Source organism: Phaenicophaeus curvirostris, chromosome Z (assembly GCF_032191515.1).
Source record: "Phaenicophaeus curvirostris isolate KB17595 chromosome Z, BPBGC_Pcur_1.0, whole genome shotgun sequence".
In the NCBI taxonomy this organism is placed as follows: domain Eukaryota; kingdom Metazoa; phylum Chordata; class Aves; order Cuculiformes; family Cuculidae; genus Phaenicophaeus; species Phaenicophaeus curvirostris.
In genome coordinates this window covers 36,711,261-36,725,509 of record NC_091431.1, presented here as the reverse complement: position 1 = coordinate 36,725,509, position 14,249 = coordinate 36,711,261, and the positions used below count along the sequence as shown (strand labels likewise).

At 39.7% G+C, this 14,249-nt stretch overlaps 1 protein-coding gene across 3 annotated transcripts in view; it reads left to right on the top strand.

Annotated features, from left to right (window-relative positions):
- The first annotated feature begins 13,629 nt into the window (after positions 1–13,629).
- APBA1 (amyloid beta precursor protein binding family A member 1) overlaps positions 13,630–14,249 on the top strand; it is a 42,210-nt gene continuing 41,590 nt past the window's right edge. For all 3 annotated transcript variants that reach the window (XM_069880819.1, XM_069880818.1, XM_069880817.1), the window contains exon 1: positions 13,630–13,709. The gene's annotated coding sequence lies outside the window, so the exon portion shown is untranslated. The remainder of the gene's footprint in view (positions 13,710–14,249) is intronic.

Here is a 14,249-nt window from a genome sequence, read left to right as displayed (position 1 = left end):
CTGCTTTGTTGTGCTTTAGGTTGGACTGGTGGGTCTGCTGATTTTTATTTTCTTTTGGTTTTTTGTAGTATTTGTGTTTCCTGGATGAGCCCTTTAAGATGCTTGTGTGCGTGCTGCTACTCCTATAAGCTGAAAAATAAATCTGTATTTTGGCTTCTCAGTATGTTTGCTTTACCTGAATTATGATTGGTATTGTTATTCTCAAACCACGTGGAATTAAGTATTGTAGGACAAAGAATTGTTTTTCCTTTGAACCTTCAGGAAGGAAAGGGATTTTCTGTGTTCTTTTATATAATGTAGCAGTCTTTCTGTCATAGTAATTTATTTTTTTTTCCTGTTAGGTTTTTGCTGTTACGCTAGGTTTATCTAATTTGTGTTTTCTCTCAACTTTGCTGGAGCAGGTATCTGAATACGATACATCTTGTTTTGCACATACAACACAATGCTTGTTGTTGTTATGATGTGCTTAGAATTATATGCAGAGTTGGGACTCCTGCTTTGCAGCAGTTACTTAGGTCCATTTCCATACCTGATGAAATAATTGAGGTTATAGTTTATCTGCACAGTTTTCTACTGCTGACTTTTTTTCTAGCTTTCAGTGGTTCCATTTATGGTTGCACACTGTCCGCTTGAGAAAATAATCAGCTGTCACATCCCAACGGAGACAGAGTAGGACTCAGATCTGCACATACATTACAATTCTAAGTCAAGGGTATAAGCTGAAGTCTAGACCAATATTAATGTCCTATAAGGGTTTGTGAGGAACTGTACCACCTGTCCAGAGTTCAGTCACAAAGTCTTAATAGATGTTCCCACGAGGCTGCTGCAGGCGAAGCTGTTGCAGATGCTTTGGTGGTGTAGGGATTGGATCCTTGAAGTGATGTTTGTTGTTGGTGGGGGATCTCGGACCACCTCAAAGGGAGCTCCAATTATGACCCACTCCTCTCATCCTCCTATAGCCCATCCTGTAATGATAACATCTGGGTGTCAATCAGCCCAGCTTCTTATCTTCTTCACTTAGTCAGTGGTACCGCTGATAAAGGACATATCGGGTTGCTTTGTCCCCCCTGCCAATGCAATCCCCACCAACATGTAGGGATCTGAAAAACTCCAGGATTATACACCAAGCCATTCCCAACACACAAAACCCGTGGTTTTCCACGTCCATAAGTCATCCAAGTACAACATATATTGGTTTCAATTCATGTATCTTACTAATACTTCTGCTTTCAGGATCACCTCTGATTCTTTGTTCTATGGTGTAACTCTGCCATATGCGCAAACTTGCTTTGATGTGCAGGAGGGGGTGACCAGGGGCCAGTTTGGTGAGTGACACAGACATAATGGCTAGGTTATTCTCCCCCATTCATCCTTACTGCACACATGGGCTTTGATGTAACTGGTGTGGAGTGCCCAACAGACCTCCATCTCTCTCCCCTCCACCCCCGAATCAGCAAAGCAGTAGCCCTCTTCAGCACTTCGAAGAGGACTAATATGTCATCAGCCTAATATTGCCAAATTGCATTCTCATCTATGACTTTGCATCCTCATATAGCTGTTGAAGAATGTTTGCTGCTTGCTTCTAGACTGTCTGATTTAAATACTTGATGTTTGCTTTGCATACTCTGGCATCATATAGAGGGGATGCAAACACCTGTTGCCAGACTCTCCAGTCTCATTTGAACTATGCAAGGAAAAGCTGCTTTTTCACCCTTTGGGGTTTTTTTTTTGTAACCTGCTTTTAAGAGGAAGGCTTTGAATGCTTGCCTCTGCCTTAGAGCTTGGTGTGGGAGTGTCTGCGTCTGTAGTATTTCTGACGTTTGTGGTTGTGAATAGCTTACAGTTAAACATACTGGGTTTGCAAAGACATGCCCAGGGAGCAGCATGGCACAGCATCATGAAATTGCTTTCTGTGTGAGTGTTAGAGGTTTTGTGATGTTGGAATTTGTCCCTCTGTTGAGTCTTTGCTCTGTAAAATCCCTAGCTGGAAGGTTTGCAGGAAAATCTGAACGGTCTTCCGTGGAACTGCTTTTGAGGAGTCAGAACGTAACATAATTTCATCCATTCCTACTCTGTGATCCATAAGCTGTCCTGAAGCTTTTCCTGTATACTTTGGAATGCCTGTCTTATTGGATTAAAATGACCTTCTGACAAATGGTTTCACTAGTGCTTTCCTCATGCCTCTTATGCACTTGTCTTTTGATTTGTACATTTATGTACATTTACCTTCCAGCCTGATGTTAGCTTTGCCTGTGTATGCTTTGATTAATGTAAATTGGGCCTGCTGTTTATCTCCACTTTAGGGCTGATAATCTCACAGAATCACAGAATAACCAGGTTGGAAGAGACCCACCGGATCATCGAGTCCAACCGTTCCCATCAAACACTAAACCATATCCCTCAGCACCTCATCCACCCGTGCCTTAAACACCTCCAGGGAAGGTGACTCAACCACCTCCCTGGGCAGCCTGTTCCAGTGCCCAATGACCCTTTCTGTAAAGAATTTTTTCCTAACGTCTAGCCTAAACCTCCCCTGGCGGAGCTTGAGGCCATTCCCTCTTGTCCTGTCCCCTGTCACTTGGGAGAAGAGGCCAGCACCCTCCTCTCTACAACCTCCTTTCAGGTAGTTGTAGAGAGCAATGAGGTCACCCCTCAGCCTCCTCTTCTCCAGGCTAAACAACCCCAGCTCTCTCAGCCGCTCCTCATAAGGCCTGTTCTCCAGTCCCTTCACCAGCTTTGTTGCCCTTCTCTGGACTTGTTCCAGAGCCTCAACATCCTTCTTATGGTGAGGGGCCCAGAACTGAACACACTATTCGAGAAGCGGTCTCACCAGTGCCGAGTACACAGGGAGGATAACCTCCCTGGACCTGCTGGTCACGCCATTTCTGATACAAGCCAAGATGCCATTGGCCGCCTTGGCCACCTGGGCACACTGCTGGCTCATATTCAGTCGGTTGTCAACCAACACCCCCAGGTCCCTCTCCTCCAGGCAGCTTTCTAGACAGACTTCTCCTAGTCTGTAGCACTGCATAGGGTTGTTGTGCCCCAAGTGCAGGACCCGGCATTTGGCCTTGTTAAACCTCATGCCTTTGGACTCTGCCCAGCGGTCCAGCCTGTTCAGATCCCTTTGCAGAGCCTCCCTACCCTCCAGCAGATCGACACTTCCACCCAGCTTAGTGTCGTCCGCAAACTTGCTAAGGGTGCACTCGATGCCTTCATCCAGATCATTGATGAAGACATTGAACAGGGCTGGACCCAGCACTGAGCCCTGGGGAACCCCACTTGTCACTGGCCTCCAGCTGGATTTCACACCATTTCCCACCACTCTCTGGGCCCGGCCATCCAACCAGTTTTCCACCCAGGAGAGTGTGCGCCTGTCCAGGCCAGAGGCTGACAGTTTCTCAAGCAGAATGCTGTGAGAAACTGTGTGTCTCTTACAGTGTGTGAAGTTGTTGGTATATAGATATTCGAACTGAATTTTGTACCAAACTGAATGTTGGTAAGTCAAAGAGTAAAAAATACAGTTTTATATTGAACATCTTATTTTCTTTGTTACTGGAGATAAACCTGAAAATATGACTCAGAAATAGATCACATAAGTTTTAGGATTTACTTTTTCTTTTGAGAAATATAATTCTACCAACAAATTACCTTAGAAATGTCTGTATTTGCAAGGGTCATTCCTAGATATTAGCAGAAGTTACAGGCAAATCTTATATTGGCTGTTCCTAGTCTGAGTACAGACTCATACTTTTCTCCATTTTTTCCTGAAAGAGGTTTACACATTTAACAGTCCCTCTTGTGATGCAGCTAGCTATATAAATGTGTTTCCAGTGAGTGCAAAAGCAAGTCTGCAAGCTTGGAAAGGCAACTTTTGTCTGAGATAGAGACATATAAACTACATATTCAGCACTGTGCTCAGGCTTAGCTCATATTTTATAGAATCATAGAATCGTTTGAGTTGGAAGGGACTTCTAAAGGTCATTTAGTCCAACCATGCATTTTGTCACAAGGATCATATAACCCGGGGGCTTGTCCTGTGAACAGTATTACCTTCTTCATATTGCCAGGTGACAATGCTGTAATAATGGTTAACAAAAAGTGAGATCTGATTAGCTTAAAGCAGCTATCTCTGTGTGTTTCTTAGCCCAAAACCAAACAAAGGAGACAAAAAGGATTTGAACACTGCTTTAAAAAAATAATTGCTATTAATAAAGACATGCATCTTTGTCAAATCTTAACAGTGTTTTCTTTCAATATTACTTTATTAACTCTAATCTGCTTAAAGGACAAGTCTTTTCTGCTTATGCCTCTTCTGTTTCATTTGGGTTTTTTCTTAAATGTTTTGTCTTTTTGCAAAGCTACTTGGGATAACTTCTGTCATGAAGTATTATGCTTTTAAGCATTCATCTATACAGTGTTTTTCTTTTAGAAAGGTGCAGGTTTTTTTATATATACTGCTAGAATATTTTGGTAGGATCTGAAGTGAAATTTCTGACTCTGTCTTCATGTAAGAAGTATGACAGAAAGGGGATATGAGAGTTGAAACTCACAGTAAAATGTTTTTTAATGTGAAATGCTTTTCAAAATCCATTGATGTCCATCAGTTAAACCAGAATAGCTCTTCCATGTAAAAGAGTTTTGAGTGGCATAATTTCATCTCATGGCAAAGCATCATAAATTGTTTCAGTTTCTACACAATGAGCCATGGTCATTCATTCTACCTAAAGCTCTGCGTGTGACAGAGAATGACAGAACAATTGGTGCAGTTGGTTCAGAAGTGAATTTGTCTATTGGACAATGCTACATTTTTTTGTAATGCTTTGAAGCCATTTTCTTCCAGTGGCTTAGAGATGACCTTACTTACAGAAGTGTGGTGTTGAAAGGTGTTAGATCAGGCCTTTCTGGCAAATTATAATGCATTGTTAAAGCTTCCAGGTGTATTTTTGAGAACTGCCCCAATGCTGCTCTAAAGGTTGGACTTCTGTACTTCTACAGGTGGAAGAGTCATTAGACTGTGGCACAGCCTCATCGTGCCAACACCATTAGTCATTTCAGGGAGTAGTATGAATATGCTTAGGAGCCTATAAAGAAACCAACACATAGATAGAGTTGCCCTAGTATTACAGGATGAATTTTTATGGGGGCCTGTAATGTGTGGGAGGTCAGGCAAGATGGTTTACTGGTCCATTTGGTCCTAAGAAAAGGTTTGTACTGTTCCTGTAAGTTTATGCATGTGAAACACCTAACAACTGCCCTTTTTGGTCGCTGCTTTTCTCTGCTATAATTCTTCTGTTTGGATGTGTTAAGACTATAAAAAGATTTGGTAAGTTTAAGACTGCATAACTAAAATATTTTCAGTGTGAAATACTCTTCTGCTATAACCTAAGTGTATATAAAGAGAAGGCAAAGTAACCTACTTTTAAAGAAACGTGAGCCATTGGAAGTTGTTTTTTTATAGTCAGTTCTGTTTGGAAGTGAGACTAAAGCACTGCTAAGTGAGGGCAGCAAATAATTTGGAAAAGAATACAACACCACTCTGTGTGTGTTTAGAAAATCTTTTATTTATGTTCAGTTTTGCTTATGACTGCATCTTTAAATGCTATTACATATATACTTTTTTCCCCATTGTCTGTATGTATTACTTGACTTTGACTGATTTACATGGAGGTTCTAGCTGTAAATATTGCACAGGGATGTGAAAAGTGTGTTTGAATGACTCCTTTTTATTTTCATTGTTCTGAACTCTTTCCTGTGTAATGGTGTTCTGGTAAGTTTGTTTTCTTAGTGTGTAGACACTGGCAAGGGCATGGAAGGCCTTGTGGTTTTGACAGAATGCATCTGGTTTTGATTTTCATGATCTGACAGTACTGTGTGATCTGCTTAACTTGATTAGTATCAACATTTTTTTTTGTTCTTAGCATGATGAGACCCCTATGGCTGTAGCCAGGCGTTGCTCCAATCTGCCTTGCTCAGACTGTAATTTCTGAGCAAGCTGCCATTTAAGAGGCAGGTCTGAGGACCCTGAGCTGTGTACAGTGCAATTATTAATAGTCTTCAGGTTCTGTTCTGAGCTGCAGATGTGGAGAAATGCCAGCCTTCATTAGAGTTTAATTGCATCTGGGAAACAGATTTCCTGTGTAGCTGCCTTGGAGCAACTAGTTCCACTAACAGAAATGTGCTTGCACTGAAACTGAGGTCTCAGTCAAGATCTACCTTAGTGCAGAGAAAATAGAGAAATGTTGATGTCCTGCCTGTTTGACCAAGAAACTCTTCTCTCATCAGCTCTGGGGAGCAGCACAGGGTGTATCTGAAGAAGCAAAATTATTAATGTTTTGGGTTAGAGACAAGTTTGCTGTTGGTGACCCTGAAACAGGGAGACAGATCTGTTGAGGCCAGCCGAATGCAGGTGGGTGCTGGTCTAGCCAGATGGGTGTTTTGCAGCTGAGAGTCTGGTCTGTGGTACATAGTGGTGTGTCTGCTCTGGTGCTAACAAGTGGGCATGGCATTTCATAAAGGTCATAGCAGTGGAAGATGTGCTGGAGATCTTTTTTCTCTGACTCACCCAGGACTATGCTATGATTCATTCTTCCCCAATCTGAATAATGTCACCAGGTCTTACATATTGCCTTTTTCAAGCCTTTCTAGAAGACGTTGCCAAAAAAACATGTAGTGAAGTCTAAGCCTCATTGAAAGATTTCTAATTGAAGTAACAATTGAAGTAAAAGGGGTTGGTTTTGAGACCTCTGTGTTCCTAGGATGAAGGCAAGGGTGGAGATTATAAATTCTAGTGTGATTTTCAGTCTAGCTACTGAAAAGTAGCCGGCTGTTACAGTTGCTAGGCAATGGTACAGTTTTAAGTGCGTGTTATACTATGAAGGGCAAGCAAGTTCTGTATCTCATCTCTCCCGCTCTTCCAGCTTAGCTCAGGTATAGCTCCTTTGAAAGCTGTGAGATAAAATGAATTAAGGGAGGATCAGGTCTCTTACTTTTATGCTGTGTGAGCTATGATAGCCTTTCATGAGGGAATATCCTTAGCTTGAAGCTCTTCATTAATAACAAGCACCTCAGAACAAATCCTTTTACTGATTGCATGGAAGTTACTGGGTTTTCAGCACTGTCTTTGCACCGTTTTGGTTAATTGATCCTCTACTTTTGGATTTGAGTTTGGGAAGATAGGAAGCAGATTTTTAGATCAAGATGTGTTGCTTTGTTGTCTTGGTAACTACTGTCTTTGTTACAGATGCGTTTAAGAAGTAAAAAGAATTCTTGCTTTGTTGTTTTTGGTTTTTTTAACTTCACAGGCGTGCTATTCTGGTGTTTTAGCCTTTTATTCTTTGAAGCAATATCTCTTGGAAACGGTATTCTGCAACTTGCATCTCTCAGCTGAAGGAAGCCAGTTAGACTAACAAACTAACTAGCTGAACTTAACAGTTTGTTGTTTAACTTGGTTTTCCTGAAAGCTGCGTATTTGCTGAAGAGCCTTCTCTTACATTCTAGCAGACCCTTGTTCTTTTCTTGATGTGGTCTCAACCATCCAAGTGTTTCTTTGTACCTGACAGAATCTGTGGCTTGGTTGTTTTAAGGAGTTAAAAAGATCTGGAGTGTAACTTGCTTGAAAACTTCGCTTCCCATAAAGGAAACTTGATATTCTCCTCACAGTGTCATTTCACGCTATTGAATCAGGAGAACTAAGTAGCTCAAAAGTTTCGATAGATGCAGAATGTTTTCAGTCTTGATTCTTGTCTGTCTTCTGTCTCATATCAAAGATTTGTTGCATCAAGACTGTGCAACACTGACCAAGAATACAGCCAAGTAAGATTGTCTCAACTAAAAAGGCTGGGTGAAGTCTTTATGTGTAGGCAGCAGAGGAAAATCAAGGGCTTATTGGACATACTAGTTCTTATTCTTTCTGTTAGTGAAGCTGGATGTGTTCTTGCTCACCCTGAAGACAGTCATGCCTTACACCTTACAGGACTGTATTTTTTAGCTCTGCCTGCAGTTGTCCTGTGTTATGCTATTAATGGTATCTGAAAAGACATGTATTTGGATTGCAGGTTTAATTTGTTTTTTCTGGGGGCCTTAGGGGTTTGTTTGGGTTTTTTTGGTTTTTATTCCCATTTGTAGTGTGTATCTAATCCCCCTGTTTAAACAGAGAGAAATGCATAGTTCTCATTACTATAAAAATGTCACTAGTGTAAAGGTAACAGCATTTGCATTCAGAATTCATCATGGGAGAGGGAGCCTTTTCCGCTCTGCTTTCTGAGACAGTTCTGCCCTTTTACACAGAGAAGAAAAAAAAAATGGTAAATTGCAAACAACCATATGCTCAGTTTTGGTAAAGATTACATTTTAGTAATTCTATGTATAATAGAGATTGAAGCTACCTCCATGTTCTAATACTGATCTTAAATGTTGTGGTGCTTTGACATTGCTAGTATACTATTACAATTTCTCTTTCCTCTTTGGAAATCAATTTTATTAGTAACCGTCATTTAAATACCAAGGTAACAATTCCATGAGTCAAAATTTTAGGTTATCTAGATGCTAATTAAAAGTATAATCCATAAAACCAACCAGGAATAAAATCAGCAGTAACCCATCGTAGGCTTACAGGAGAGTGAAATAAAACCTCAAATTTCCTTAGCTTAGCTGTTACAGGACTTTTACTTGTGTTACTTAATCATCCTGGTTGGTGTGAGTGCAGTCAGATTATTCCCTCAACCATTTACAATCTGAGACTTGTGGGGTTTTGGGTTTTTTAAAGTGTCTTCGGTCTAGTGTGTGTAATTGCCATGCTTTGCTTCAGAGGTTGCCTGTGGATACGTGTGAAGATTTTTCTTTGCTGATTGTGGTTCATTTCTTCTGCTTGGGCCATAATAGCAATTATCCTGCCTCTGGCAGCAGATGGATGGCTTCAGGTGCTTCCAGAATCTGTTGCTTCTGTTTGTTGTGTAGGTAGGACTTCAGTGTTAAAAGGTGATGGGAAGAATCTGGATTTTTTTCTAATCAGAACACTCTCTCTTTTGATTGCCCTAATGCTTTACCAGCCCTGTCCTCAAGAGACCTCTCTTTCTCTACCCTTGCTTATCTTTAGGCACTTACAAGGTCTGGCCTGTTTGCATTGAAAATTACTGAATGACTTTTCCTGATCAAGTTTAGATTTTAATTTTGAATAAATAAAAATTTTGAATAGAAAGGGCAGAAAAGTTATTTATTTTTGAGAACTCATTAACTGATAATTGTAGATCTGTTAACTGTTAACAAAATTTTGGAGTTCTTGTATGTCAGGTGCAGGTTTCTGTCAGGCCCCCTTTCTTTTCATGAGGGCAGGCATGGGTCTTGGGGAAGGAAGCCCATGGGCAGGAAATTAATTAGCGGTGGTTTTTTTCACCTTGAGTCTATTATGTTGGCTTCATTGTTGACTGGTCATCAGCTGTTTTCAATAAGCTGTTAAATTGGTAAATATAATAATTAAGCTTTTTATTCCTAAAGAATTTTTTAAACCTTATGAAAAGGTGTCAGACATTTATCAGATAAATTGTCATTTTTTTAAACTGTTCCATTGTTTCACTAGTTTATGTGCTGCAGTAGATGAAATGGGAATGTGCTTTTGAAGACCTGCAGCAAGGGTGAAGTTGTGTTATTAAAACAAAAAATTCAACCTCGAATGTAGGTACATAGAATTAAAAAATGGAGAGTTAAAAATGCTGTTGAGAAGAAATGTGGTAAGGTCCATATTACCCATTATCCAGGGATTAATGACATTTCCACACTCCACAAGAGAGTTGTGTGACTTTTGAAGTTTCTTCAGTTATGTTGTCAATTCAATTAAAAAATATATTTAGGAGCTGATGTAAATAATATTTGAATTGGAAGCAGAAATTAAAGTTAATTCCCTGTAATCACAGGGTTAGTTTGAGATTATGTGATTTGGTAAGTCTGCACTGGCACGTGTCTACCCTCTCCACCGTAGAAGTTTGTACCCTGGTATGAGGCAAAAAAGATGTAGAAATAGTGGGAAACTGAAATCTGATGTATGATTTGCCTTGGAGTTACTCAGGTGCGCACTGTGGCTTATCACATTTCAAGTCCATTCTAGTTTGGCTGATGTACTCTGTTGGTTATTGTTCCATATGAATGTGTTAATAACAAAGTTTGATTGTGTTACAAATGGAGAAGCTTATAGCTGCTCATGTCTAAACAACAGATGTAATTATGTCTTCTTGGGAATCTGTAGGTTTTGCTTATTTTTCTGCTACAGACTTAAATCCTGTGAAGGTCCTGTCCTAGTAGTTCAGTGGTTCTTTGGTCATGAGTTCTTGAGTTTGCGTTTCTTTTCTCTGTTGTGCCCAAAATTTGCCTTCTAGTGTGCTTTCAGTTGTCAGGGAAAGTGAATGGTAAGCTACTGAGTCTTGTGCCGTTGTACTTGATCCTTGGCTAGCTGTAGTTCTCTTGTTGGTCAGAGAGCTTCTTTTAGGTGTCATGGCCAAGCTGATGCTGTAAGCATAGGCCAGTGTATATCTCTTCTATTTTAATAATAGTATTTCCTTACATTTGTTAGGAATTTTTGTACTCTTTTAGGCTAGTTGTGGTTAGAAAAGACTGATGCAGGGTAGAAGCTACTCCCTTTTGAGATTTATATACTTTAAAAGAAAACAAAAAGCTCTCCTGCTGACCATTTCAGAAATAGATCTGGGAGTCAGAGATAGAAGCTACCTGGGTTAGTCTGAGCAAAATTGGAGTAAAAGACTGCAGAAAATATTAAAGGCAAATTATAGCATCAAAACTAATGCGTTTAGCTTGTTTGAAATGTTACAGTGATACACATATTCCATAAGCACTTGGAGAAAATTTGGTGTGCAAAGCAATATTGTGCATGCAGATTTCTGCTTTATGGTTACAAATATAACAAGTGTTCACAGTTGTTCAGCCTCATCTGTATGAACAAATGTGCATGCATGTGGTGGGTTGTTAATGTCACTTTCCAGGTGTTTCTTTCCTAACTGGTAAGCAACACATATTTTGCAGCTTTTTTTTTTTATTTATTTTGTTTGAAACTGTTTTGTAGGAGCTTACTTGGCACATGGCAGCAGAAGCAATCAGGTTTCCCAAGCAGATTACGATTTGGAAAAGTGAGAGTTGTCTAACACATTAGAGGTTGGGAATTCTCTCTATGTGGGGCATTGCATATGCTGTTAAATTCTCAACCATTTTATAGTACAGGGGCTCTTTTGAAAGACATATCTTGTCCCAAAGATATATGTTTGCCAAAAAATAATGTTAGCTTTTGGAAGTTAGCTTGTGGTCATCTGTTTGAGATAACTGTATCTGTACAAGTGAAAACTGATGGATTGCTGGAGTCTGGAAAAGTGTATGTGCTTTGTGAAATTCCACAGAGAGCGTGCCAAGAAAACTTGCCCTTGGGGTAGGATGCCTTTGCAAATTCAGTCAGAAGTATCTGATGGGAGGTGAAGGGAGGCCACCTGAGATGTTGTGACTGGAGCCTTGTGGTACCAGGGCTGGTTTAGCTGGGTGGAGAGCTGGCTTTGAGCCCACTCAACAACAGCCCTGGGGATGGAGAGGACAGTGGGGCTCTTCATGGTAGCACGTGGAGGGAGGGTGGGTGAGAGGCAGCAGCACAAGCTGAAACAGGGGAAACACAAACTGCTTATGAGAAGAAACTTTTTACCCACAAGAACAGCCCAGCAGTGGAGCCCAAGCTCAGACAGGTTGTACAGTCTTCAGCCTTGAAAGTTGTTGGGACCCAACTGGCTAAGGCTTTGGGCAGCCTGGTTTGAACTCAGAGCTGGATGTGCTTTGAGTAGGTCTTGGAATGGAGACCTCCTGAGGTCCCCTCCTCAGTTATCTTGTAATCGTATATATGACAAAGTCCAGTATATGTGCATGTAGGTAAAGTCTTGGTTCCACAAGTCACACAGCTTTGTTCTGAGACAATAACAATAGTACATAGACATATTGAGAGTGTGACCTTTTATTCCAAAATGTCAGGATTAGATTCTGGGAATAAAATGCTCTTATAAAGTAAACTTTAAAGGGCATATTTGGAATAATAATAAAAAACCCACCTTCATTCCTGCATGCTTACACAAGAAAGCAATCAATTAAAAATCTGGTCTTGGGGAAAAAGTAATGAGCAAAACTGGAATCTTAACACTCATGTTTTCTCCATTTCTTACTGCATGTCTTTACCCAAGCAGAGTCTATGGGGCATGAATGTTGTGCCCGTAAATCAATATGATTGTATCTTCTTTGATGGTGTTCGAATTAATTCCTTTATTTTTAATATAAAGTAGCAGAGAAAAATCCTTCAACTTACAGCATTTTCTGTATATTTCTTGATAAATACATGGAGGTGTTTAATTTTTCTTCTTCACAGGCAGGAAGGTAGTTTAACCTTCAGCAAAGAGCAGTAGTAGTCAGCCTCTGATTTCTCTTATTTTGGAGACAGATTCATGCATCAAGTCCTGAGTGCAAAGCTAAGAGTGCTTACATAGCATTTTCCCATTTATGTTTGATTACTGGAGCACAGCTGCTGTTCTAGGTAATTAATGTGCAAGTATATTATCTTTCAGATGGGCACTGTGTCTCTGCTTCCAAGGTCAGATGACCTCTCTTGCCTTCTATCTATGGCATTTTATGTAGGTTATTGATTTCTGTTTGCCTGCTGGAAATAGTGCTTTTTGACGGCCTGGTGAGAAAAATGAGGCAGACCTTGTATTTGCTTGAGGAAAATGCTACTAAAAAAAAAAGCTGCATTTTTCTCTAGTCTTCTGGCTACCATGTAGGAAAGGGATTTAGTGATGCTAAGGCCCACCTTAGTAGGTGGTTCTTTAAATTACTGTCCTGAAGAGTCATTGTTAAACAGTCAAGTAAACATATTTTACTTAGAAGCTTACTTTTCACTGGAGGTTATTGGTGATTACATGACCTAAAGGCATTTATTCATATCAACAATTTTATAAATAAACTTATTTTCTCTTCTAACAATTGAAATTTCTCATTTTTGCAAATCATGAAATAAATTTGAAAATAATATTCCTTTACAAAATTAAGAAATTAAATTAAATTGAAATTATTTTTCAGTAGAAAGCTTTAAGTAAAGCTTAGTTTCCTCCTTATTCCTTCAAAAGACACAACCTGGAAAATTTCAGGATCTCAGTGCTTGAAATTAACCTGAGATCGTTCTTCGTATGAGGGCAATTTCACCAGTAGAACTTTGGACGGTTTCTATTTGCAAAAAATGGGAAAATGTTGGGGCTCTCAAGAGGTTTTTAGCAATATTTTGTATGGTTTGTAATCTCTGTGATTTGTTTCTCACAGCTAGCCGTGTCAGCAGTGCTATCTGTCTATAGTATGCATTATGTTGTGAGCCTGTGTTAAGACCTCTGAAGTAGGATAACATGTTTTCAGTTACTATTGGAACTTATACATTGTCATAAGTAGTGTGGCATTTGATACCTTATTTGACTTGAGTTATAGGTAGTCTTCATGCAGTTGAATTTTGTCTTCATTTCTAACTTAATATATTTCAGTTAAAGATGCAACAGGATATGTTTGTTAAAGATTTCAGGAAGTTGGTCATCATCCTGTGTTTATTTCTTTCAGCTGCTACTGTCCCTTTTCTGTGGGTGACCAGTAACACTTACATGCAAGTCAGAGTTTACCTTGAATGCAACAGATTTAAGGTAGAATTTTTAAACATTCCTCTATTTTAGCCTAATTCTGCCTTCTCAAAAAGCAAAGGAAATTTTATAATTGTCTTTAGTGGAAGCATGATGCTTGGGATGTGAGGGGACTGAGGCATGGACTCCTGTCTGATGGACCTTTATTAGGCTTATTAGCTTCTTTATATATGTTGATTAGTAAAACATGCGCCGTTTGTTTTATGATGGTTGATTTTTGCTACTTGTTCATGCACCTAAACTATACATGTGATTGGCTAAAACTAACCATTCACGCAGCATGACTTGTTCTGTTCTTCAATCTCTTTCCACTTTTTCATCTTGTTTTTCTATTTCTCAGCTCAGTCGATGATCCGGTGGGTTTCTTCCAACCTGATTGTTCTATGATTCTATGATTCCTCTTCGTTACTTTGTTTCTCATCTCCTCACAGCCAAGGTCCTTCAAAGACAGTGTCCATTTGTTTGTGTCCTTAGGCCTGTAAGAATTTCTCTATTTCTTTGTGTCCTTCAGTCTGTAAGAATTCCTCCACAGGGATGGACTTT